Source organism: Vigna umbellata, chromosome 5, assembly GCF_029865625.1.
Source record: "Vigna umbellata cultivar VRB3 chromosome 5, Vumbellata_1.0, whole genome shotgun sequence".
In the NCBI taxonomy this organism is placed as follows: domain Eukaryota; kingdom Viridiplantae; phylum Streptophyta; class Magnoliopsida; order Fabales; family Fabaceae; genus Vigna; species Vigna umbellata.
The window spans coordinates 20,434,865-20,444,355 of record NC_142169.1 but is presented as its reverse complement, the minus strand read 5'-3'; positions in this window follow the sequence as shown (position 1 = coordinate 20,444,355).

Sequence of the window (9,491 nt, the reverse complement as noted above, 5' to 3'; positions counted from 1 at the left end):
ATTTTGGATATAGAAGTGATTAGTTTTTTTTTTTCGTTAAATTTTGGTAGAGATTTAAAAGTTTGAGAAAGATTGGATTATAAGACTTTCTCACCCACCTGGAATGTCTCTCAGCCAATGAGAATCACTCTAACTCATTCAACGAGCTTCCCTTTCACCTAACGAGTAATAATTTATTCACCTAGTGAAAATACTATTCACTCAGCAAGTAGAGGAAGTTTTTATGATACGAAAAACAATATCTTCCAACAAGAAAGTGTTTTTTTATAAGTTGTTTAAATGATTAATTGATCTTTTAGTCCTTATATTCGTGATTCAATTAGGTCCCTTGTTTTTTTTTTTCAATTAAGTCATTTGTTCTTTTCATAAAATGATTCAATTTTATTATTTTCACTAAATTAGTATTAACATTATGTATGTAATGTGACATGTCAATCCATAATATTTTTAATTTTTATTTATTTATTTTTTGTTTTTTTTTTATATTTTTTATGTTAGGTCATTGTCATACCATGTGGCAATGGTAACAATGGTAGTGTGACGTAATAATGTTGATATCATATATAGTGTCACATGTTTGTGTTAGTATCACATGACAATGTATTTAATTTATTTAGTCTCTGTATTTGAAATTTTAATTCAATTGAGTCTTAATTATTTTTTTAAAACAGAACAATATTGTTAGTGTTTTTAATTTTTAATTTTTCATGTTAGGTCATTGTCATACCATGTGACAATGGTAACAATGGTAGTGTCACATAATAATGTTGATGTCATATATAGTGTCACATGTCAATGTTAGTATCACATGACAATGTATTTAATTTAGTCTCTGTATTTGAAATTTTAATTTAATTGAGTCTTAATTAATTTTTTAAAACAGAACAATATTGTTAGTGTTTTTAATTTTTAATTTTTCACGTTAGGTCATTGTCATACCATGTGACAATGGTAACAATGGTAGTGTCACATAATAATGTTGATTTCATATATAGTGTCACATGTCAGTGTTAGTATCACATGACAATGCATTTAATTTAATCTCTGTATTTGAAATTTTAATTCAATTGAGTCTTAATTATTTTTTGGGTTAAATGTGTTTTTGGTCCCTTAACTTTCAGCGAAAATTGGAATTAGTCCCTCTTCAAAACTTTGGACTAAGTTAGTCCCCAAACTTTAAAAATGTGTGAATTTAGTCCTTTTAACCAAATTTTGTTAACTTTATTTGATGTTTCAAACGCATTTATCAGTGAACGTTGAAGCAAAAATGTGTCAAACGGTGTAAACAACTCAAATGCTATCATGAAACACACTTGAAACATCAAATAAAGTTAACAAAATTTGGTTAAAAGGACTAAATTCACACATTTTTAGAGTTTGGGGACTAAATTAGTCCAAAGTTTTGAAGAGGGACTAATTCCAATTTTCGCTGAAAGTTAAGGGACCAAAAACATATTTAAGCCTTATTTTTTTAAAACAGAACAATATTGTGAGTGTTTTTAATTTTTAATTTTTCACGTTAGGTTATTGTCATACCATGTGACAATAGTAACAATGGTAGTGTCACGTAATAATGTTGATGTCATATATAATGTCACATGTCAGTGTTAGTATTGTTAGTAAAATGATGAAGATGAAGTTTTGATGATGTCCAAATCAAGTCAAGATTCATGAAGATCCTTTGAAGACTTGTTCTTGTTATAAAAAGCTTTTGTAATAATTATAGTTTAAGGTTTAGAACTTAGATTTGTAGTAGGTTTTGATTATTGTACTTTCATACTTTGTATTTGTTGTTCAGAATAAAAAACACACGGTTTTAATCGATTAAAACGTTGTAGGTGCTGAAAACTCAACTGGCATGGAAATAATTGATTAATACATATTTTAATCGATTAGTTAATCGATTAATCCTTAAAATAATCAATTAAAGATGATCGTTGGAGTTTTCTGACTTTTGAAAACTAGCCGTTGTACTCATTTTAATCGATTAACACTTGTACTAATCGATTAAAAGCGTTAAATGGCTGGAAACGAAGAATGGAAGAGTATTTGCGTGAGTTTATAAATAGGCTCTCATTTTCCATCAACAACAACTCTTCCCTTGTGCTCTAGTACTCATAAATCATTGAGACTTGTGTGTTCTTGTTCGACTTGTGAAACTCGTGTCTGTGGAGCTGGTGAAGTGCTACTACAATGATAGAGAAAATAGCTGGTTCATCCTTGGTGTGTCTAAGGAGGTGTTTGGAAGAGGAAGTTTATCCTTCGTGAAGTATTCAGAGGAGGTGTTCATCCTTTGTGAAGACTCAAAGGAGATGTAGGTTCATCTCTTGTGGTATCAAGAGAGGTGGAGTGGGATTTAAGAGTATTTGACCTTCAGTCTTATGTGCTAATGTATATTATTCTTAATGATGCACTAGAGGTCATTGAAGGAAAAAATATTTCAATCCTACAATTGTGGTGCATGTAAGATTTTTCATTGTCTTCCATATTTATATATTCAAATTGTTACTTTCCAATATATTCTTAACTTTCTCGTTATAGGTACATGAACACAGTCATTGTGAACCAAAGTAGGGCATCAATGAATAAATTTATTGAACCTCAGACCATTCAATCTTCTCGAAACACAGTTGATCACAAGCAAGCTATTTGCATACATTGATGGGTATGTGTTACTGATTATAAAATTTTATGAAGGTTTACTTAATTAATTGACTAACTATTTGTGATTAATAATAAGGTCCAATGGCAACTAATTGTCATTGTCAACACCCAATTTCGTCCGGGTAAGTAAATATTTAAAAATAATAAAAAAATAAGATAATAATAATTAATGGTGGATAAAAAGGGACAAAATAATGACTTTACTACAATATTTTTGAAATGTTAGTTTAATATGGTAAAAATTTGAATTAATATTATGCTAATAATCATGAACAATAAATTAAAATAGTATATTAACATAATTTGTTGCATCAGTTGCTTTTAAAGAGGAAATTATGATTTTCTGACAATAATGATAATCAATGTTTTGAATATTATTTAATTTTGTTTTCTGGAAACCATGACATTTCTTTCTTTTTTTACTAGAGCAATTCTTTCCCTATTTTGTTTTATTCATAATTAGAGCATTTCTTTCCCTATTTTGTTTTATTGTCAATTAATTCACAATTAAGGCAAGATTTCCATAATATTGCAATGTGTGTATATAAATACACACTCTGCCATAGAGAGAGGGGATCCGAAAAAAAGATAGAGGAGAGATCTTAAAAAATAGAGAGATAGCAAGAGTACTGAAAAATATAGAAAAAAGTAAGTTCTCAGGTTGGAGGAACTCTGCCAAAAGAGGTCATGAAAGTAGGAAAAAGCTAAAAAGGTATGTCATCTCTACACCATTATTTTCCTCTTTTCATTGTACTCTCTGAAGTTTTCTTAAGAATATTTTTTTTTCTTTCTGCACACAATTAATGTTTTTTTTTAATCAAAATTTCTTTTTATAAGTATGTGTCGGTCTATGATTGGTTTCTTTCTTTTTTCCACCATTTTTCAAACAAATAAAAAATACAAAATCTTCAAAAAACCAAAAAGAATGTCAATCTTGTTTAAACCAAATCTTTTTCAGATTCATTATTTTCAAACAAACTCACAAACCTTTTTCTACATAAAGAACTACGTGATCCCTGATTGTCCATTATAAATGGATGTACGTAGGACCAAGGTCAATTCTTGTCGGGTTCATAAAACAAAAAAAATATTTTTGTTTCTTAATAATTTGTTTTATTTTATTTTATTATTTTGTTTTTTTAGGGAAAATTTAAACATTTAAAAACCACTTCAATCTTTATACATTTAATTAAAGGTACTGCCTTTGGGCAGGCGCGATAGGGTGCTAACACCTTCCTTACGCGTAACCGATTCCCGAACCTGAAAATCTCTTTTCGCAGACCATGTCTTATTTTTTGGTTTTCCATAGTTTTTCCATAATAAATTATGGTGGCGACTCCACAAATCTTTTTCTCAAACCCGTTTGTTTTTCGGGTCGCCGTCCCGTCGCGATCCCGGTTGCGACAGTCATCATACCAAGACAATGCACAATTGTATGGTTAATTTGTTCCATGCACAGGAAGATGAAACATGACTTGAAATTCTTGCTATAAGCCTAACCATTACATATTTTCATATCAATTTACTTAGTTTTATATTAGTATTAACCTATGTTTCAAATGTAATTAAAGTTGTAGGTAGGCTTAGAGCACAACAAATTCAAATGATCTAAACGTGAAAACTCATTGATCTTTAAGTTATTAATTTTTGTATGCCAACTTATGACCTGAATATGTGATTATTTTCTTTGTCATGTTCAGTGTAACAAGAAGTTATATTCATAGGAATGTGACTACTATGTCATGTCTTGGATGGAGACTATCATCCAAACAGGAATTAAAGATGATTGGACTGAAATAATAATACATATCTCTAACATATTACAAATCACATTTAACTTTCAACATTAGAATGAAAACATAACCAAGTTGTGTTGTTTTTGTAGTGCTTCAAGAATCCATCACTAATAACGAAGGACACAATGAAGAAGATACGACAAGAGTGGACAACGTATCTCTTAGAGTGAGCAGTTAGTTTTACTTTTGATATCTTTAGTTCTTAGTTTTAGTTATGCTTTTCAGGTTTGATAAAATTGTAAAAAGGAATAAATTATTTTAAGAAAATCTACAATTGACTTCTGTTATGGTATTAACAAACGTCAATTGACATTTGTTATGGCATTATCCAACGTCAATTTCCCCCTTTTCCATTTCCAAAAACCTTTGCTTCGTAGTGCAGGTTCTTGTCGCTTAACGAAAATTAACGTCTGTTGGGCCGAGGATCAATGTCCTTAGACGTCTGTTTCTCATTTTCGACGTTAAAATGAGGTCTTTAGGAACGATGTCGTAATTTTGACTGACGTCAAAGGTCGAAAATAATTGACGTCAAAACCTGTTTTGTGGTAGTGATATTATATAATCAAATGTGTTAGGACGATTATTTTTGTACTATATATGGTTGAAGACTCTTTGGCCCTATCAACTACAACCTCAAAATGATTACCTAAGACAATATTCTCTCATTTGGTTTCGAGATGAATGTTTCTTATGACGGTGTGTATCAAAAATTTAGAGGGAGCAAGTGCATTTTCCTGGTCTTATATATTGATGACATACTGCTTGTTATTAATAATATTGGCATGTTGCATGAAACCAAGAGATTTCAATCAAAACACTTTGAAATGAAAGACCTTGATGACACCTCCTTTGTATTAGAAATTCAGATACCCCAAGATCAATCTCAGACAATGCCTAAAAGAAAATTTGGAAATTAATGCAGAAGATTCTCTATGCATCAACTATTTGGATTTTGATGTATGCCTAAATATGTATGCGTTCATAAATAACATACATAGTTGGGGGGGTATTAGTCAAATATTTAAGCAATTTAGGAATGGTTCATTGGAAAACATCCAAAAGAGTTATGAGGTATTTGAAGAGAACAAAGAATTATATGCTCACATATAAAATGTCAAAGAAGTTGAAGATCACTAGATATTCTAACTCGAATTTTGTAGGATGCCAAGATAGTTTGAGGTCCCCACATTTTCATGTTAGGTGGTGGCGCAATTTCTTGGTGTGGTGCCAAGTAAACCCTTACGACTTCATCCACTATGGTTGTTGAATATGTAGAATGCTATGATAAATCAAATCATGGAATAGGACTGAGAAATTTTGTCACAACATTGAAAAGTGTGGAAGGAGTTGAAAGATCACTTAAGTTAATTATGACAACAAAGAAATTGTATTGTATTCTAACATCAATAAGAGCTTGGTCAAATGTAAGCACATTGACATCAAGTTCCTAGTTGGTAAGAAAAGGATACAAAGGGGACAAATCTCCATGAAACACTTACGGACAAACTCCATGATAATAGATCCTTTAACAAAGGGACTTCCACAAATGGTCTTACATGAGCACGTTGCTCATATGAGGGTTTTACAGTTCAAGAAATTTGTGGTTTAGTGAGAGTCAGTCACTTTTATGTATTTTATGTATGCATACATGGACTTTTGGATATGTTTGATTATATACATATATGTTTATTATTTAAATATTACATTTTTTGTATTAATTATTAAATTAATCTCATCGAGATAAAGCAGAACCAATTGTAAATAGACATGCATAAATCACTTTCATGTAATTTTCATGCTACACAATTCGTGATGAGTTCATGTCATTTGATTTTGTCTGCATTAATGATCATTGACAAATTAAATTTCCATTGATGCAATGAAATCTGTTTTGGTTCTATGTGTAGATATATGATTTTGAATATGTATGAGCTCATAAAGGCTAATACATTTATAAGGATTGTAAGGATATATTTATGACCACTAGTAGATTGTTAACAATTTTTATAAATACATAATCAAATATTTTAGGGCCATTACTTTATTAGCCATATATATTAAAGTGATCTAATTAATATAAAATTATTGCTAAAAGTATATATGTCATGAAAGACTAATTATTAAATATTATAAGAAATATTTTTAGGCTTTGTTCACTTGAATAGATTTGGGGGAGAGTGATTGAGAGGATTTGGGAGAATTTGAAGGTAAATTTTGTTGTTGTTTATTTTAGTAGATTTGAAGGTAAGTGAGAATGAATTTGGAAGTAAAGTTTGTAAGAATTAGTATAAGATTTGATTGATGTGACAGATTAAAAAAAATTACTTTCAAATTCACTCTCACTTACCTCCAAATCTACTCAAATAAACAAAAAAAAAATTATCTTCAAATCCTCTCAAATCCCCTCAATCACTTTCTCCTAAATTCATTAAAGTGAACAAAGCCTTAATTTGATGTAAGATCAAATTAGAAATATTGAAAATTACGAATGTAACTCTAGAAGTTACTTAAAAGAGTTATGGTTCTCATTTGTAGAAAAAAGAATATATTCTTATTCTTTTCTTTTTATCCAAACTAAGAAAAAATTTAAGATGTTCTACGTTTGAAAAGATCACATGCCTATGGCTCATCTCACCACCTTGATTATTTTTAATGAAAAATCCAAATACGTTTTTATATTCTATTTTCATAATTGGAGGATGGTTCATAAAAATTAATATTTGATTGTGCTATAATTTTGGTTTTGTATAGAAAACATATTCTAACATTAAGCCACACCAAAATAGTCTAAATAACAAGCGACACTTCATAATAATGTTTTTTAGGGCACCTTTTAGTCACAACTAAATGAATCTTTGTTTAAAAGGCTATGTAGACAAGATACTTCTTCAATTTCTATCTTACATGAGTTAAACAACCTTTCTTTGTTTGTATTCCGATTTTTTTTTTAAAGGATAGAGACACCTAGTACTCCTTTTATTCAATAATTCTTTATTGTTGATAAAAAAACCTTTACGAGAATCGAAAAAGATAAAATATTAAATTTTATAAACATTTTCAAAAGGTTTACAATTTTATTATTTTTTATTACCTAAAAATAAAAAAACTTAAAATACTCATAAAAAGAAATAAAAAAAACTATGACTCCAATAAAGATGATATATATATATATATATATATGTATGTATGTATTATTTACATTAATATTTTTCCTATTTATTTTCTTTATTATGCGTAACAACGATGATTTGTTTATTGTTTTATTTAAGTATATATGGAGTGCTGTCAAAATAGTTGTAACACGCGAGTCAATTAGGTTCACCACGAGTTTGAGTTGGGTTAGGTTTGAAAAAAATGTAATTTTTTTATGTGAGTTAGTTTTCAACCTACATCACTTAGAACCCAGTTCACCGGGTTGAATCCGTGGTCCGGTGAGCCGAGTTGGCTGACCAACCCACTTAATTTAATTTAATTATTTATTATTTTGTCTTTCAATATTATTAGTTAGCATTTTTTTTATTATATTGTAGATGAGGATAAAAAGAAAAGATATTTCAAGAGAGAGAAATATTATAGATTTATGTATTCAAGACTCTAAGATTATAAATGGATAAGTGATACAAAAATTATCAATATTAAAAACTTATTTATTCGCCTTTTGTGCTTATTTTTAGATTACGCTTGGATGCTATGATATTTTTATATTTTGAATTGTCTCTGGAGTATAATAACATTTTAGGAGTAAATTTTATCTATATTTGAATTAAAAAAATTATAATTTTTTTATTTAAAAAAAAAACCTATAATTAAGTAAGTAAGTGAACCAACCCGTTTAACCCACCAACTGAGTCGGTCCAGGTTCGAATTTTTTTAACTCGCTAATAAGTGAACCGAATTGGGTTAACTCACTAAGTGACCAACTTGTGGTGAGCCGAACCGGGTCGAGCCGGATTACCCGACAAAGAATCCAGAAAGATGAAACTCCACGTTGAGATTTATTATTGGATTGTTTAAGAAATTTTGTTGTGTTAGATATGCAAAACTTTTAAGATGAAACGCTAAACAATCATCAACCCACTAATCTCATTTCTAAAATCAGGTAAACATAGATGTTGGAGTAGCTCATTTACCGTACCACCGATGTGTGCTTTATCTAATTATTAATTTCCAAAAATAGTTCATTAACATTAACATAAATGATAATTTTATAAATATATATCAAACAATAACAGCAAGTTAAAAATTACAAGTTTACAAAATAACTAAAACCTCTAAAATTTACAGAATGACGTTAGATTTCTCTCACTTTGACTTTTTATTTATTAATGCTATAGACATTTATAGTTTTCCTTCTTCCATCTATTATCACCTTCATGTAGCTTTCACAATTACTGACCATATTTTTAACAAAATTACAAATTCATTGATATGGATAAATGTTCAAAAAATTTATAAAAATAAATAAATTATGTTTAAAAGAAATGACTTCTTAATTTTGAAGTCATATTTTTCAAACACGATTATAGACTAATAAAATTGAAATCATACTTTAAAATCAAGGTTTCTAATAACTTTTATTTTTATAGAAATCGTATATGTTACTAACAATTTCTTCTCCCCATTTTCTGTTTTATTTTATTTTTATTTTATAAATCGTGTTGCTAATACACGATTTTTTTTTCCTAAAAACCGCATTTATTTTCTTTTTAACTTTTTACCTTTTTATACTAACATTATTTATTTTGAATTGCTTTTAATATTTTAGTTAATGGAATTTTAAATTTTTTTATGTTTGTTTAAATTTTATATAATCATATTTATTTTTAATTTTGAGATATTTGCTTTAATAATTTAAAACCTTTAGTAATTTTTATATTTTAAATTATTTTTTGAGTAATTTGATTGGTAAAATTTTTAAATATTGTAAATTTTTATGTAACCATTTTTTACTTTGTAATATTTTTTTAATAATTTGGTTGGTAAATTAAAATTAAAAATTTCTAACTTTTTCATTTTTTAATTTTTTTTTGC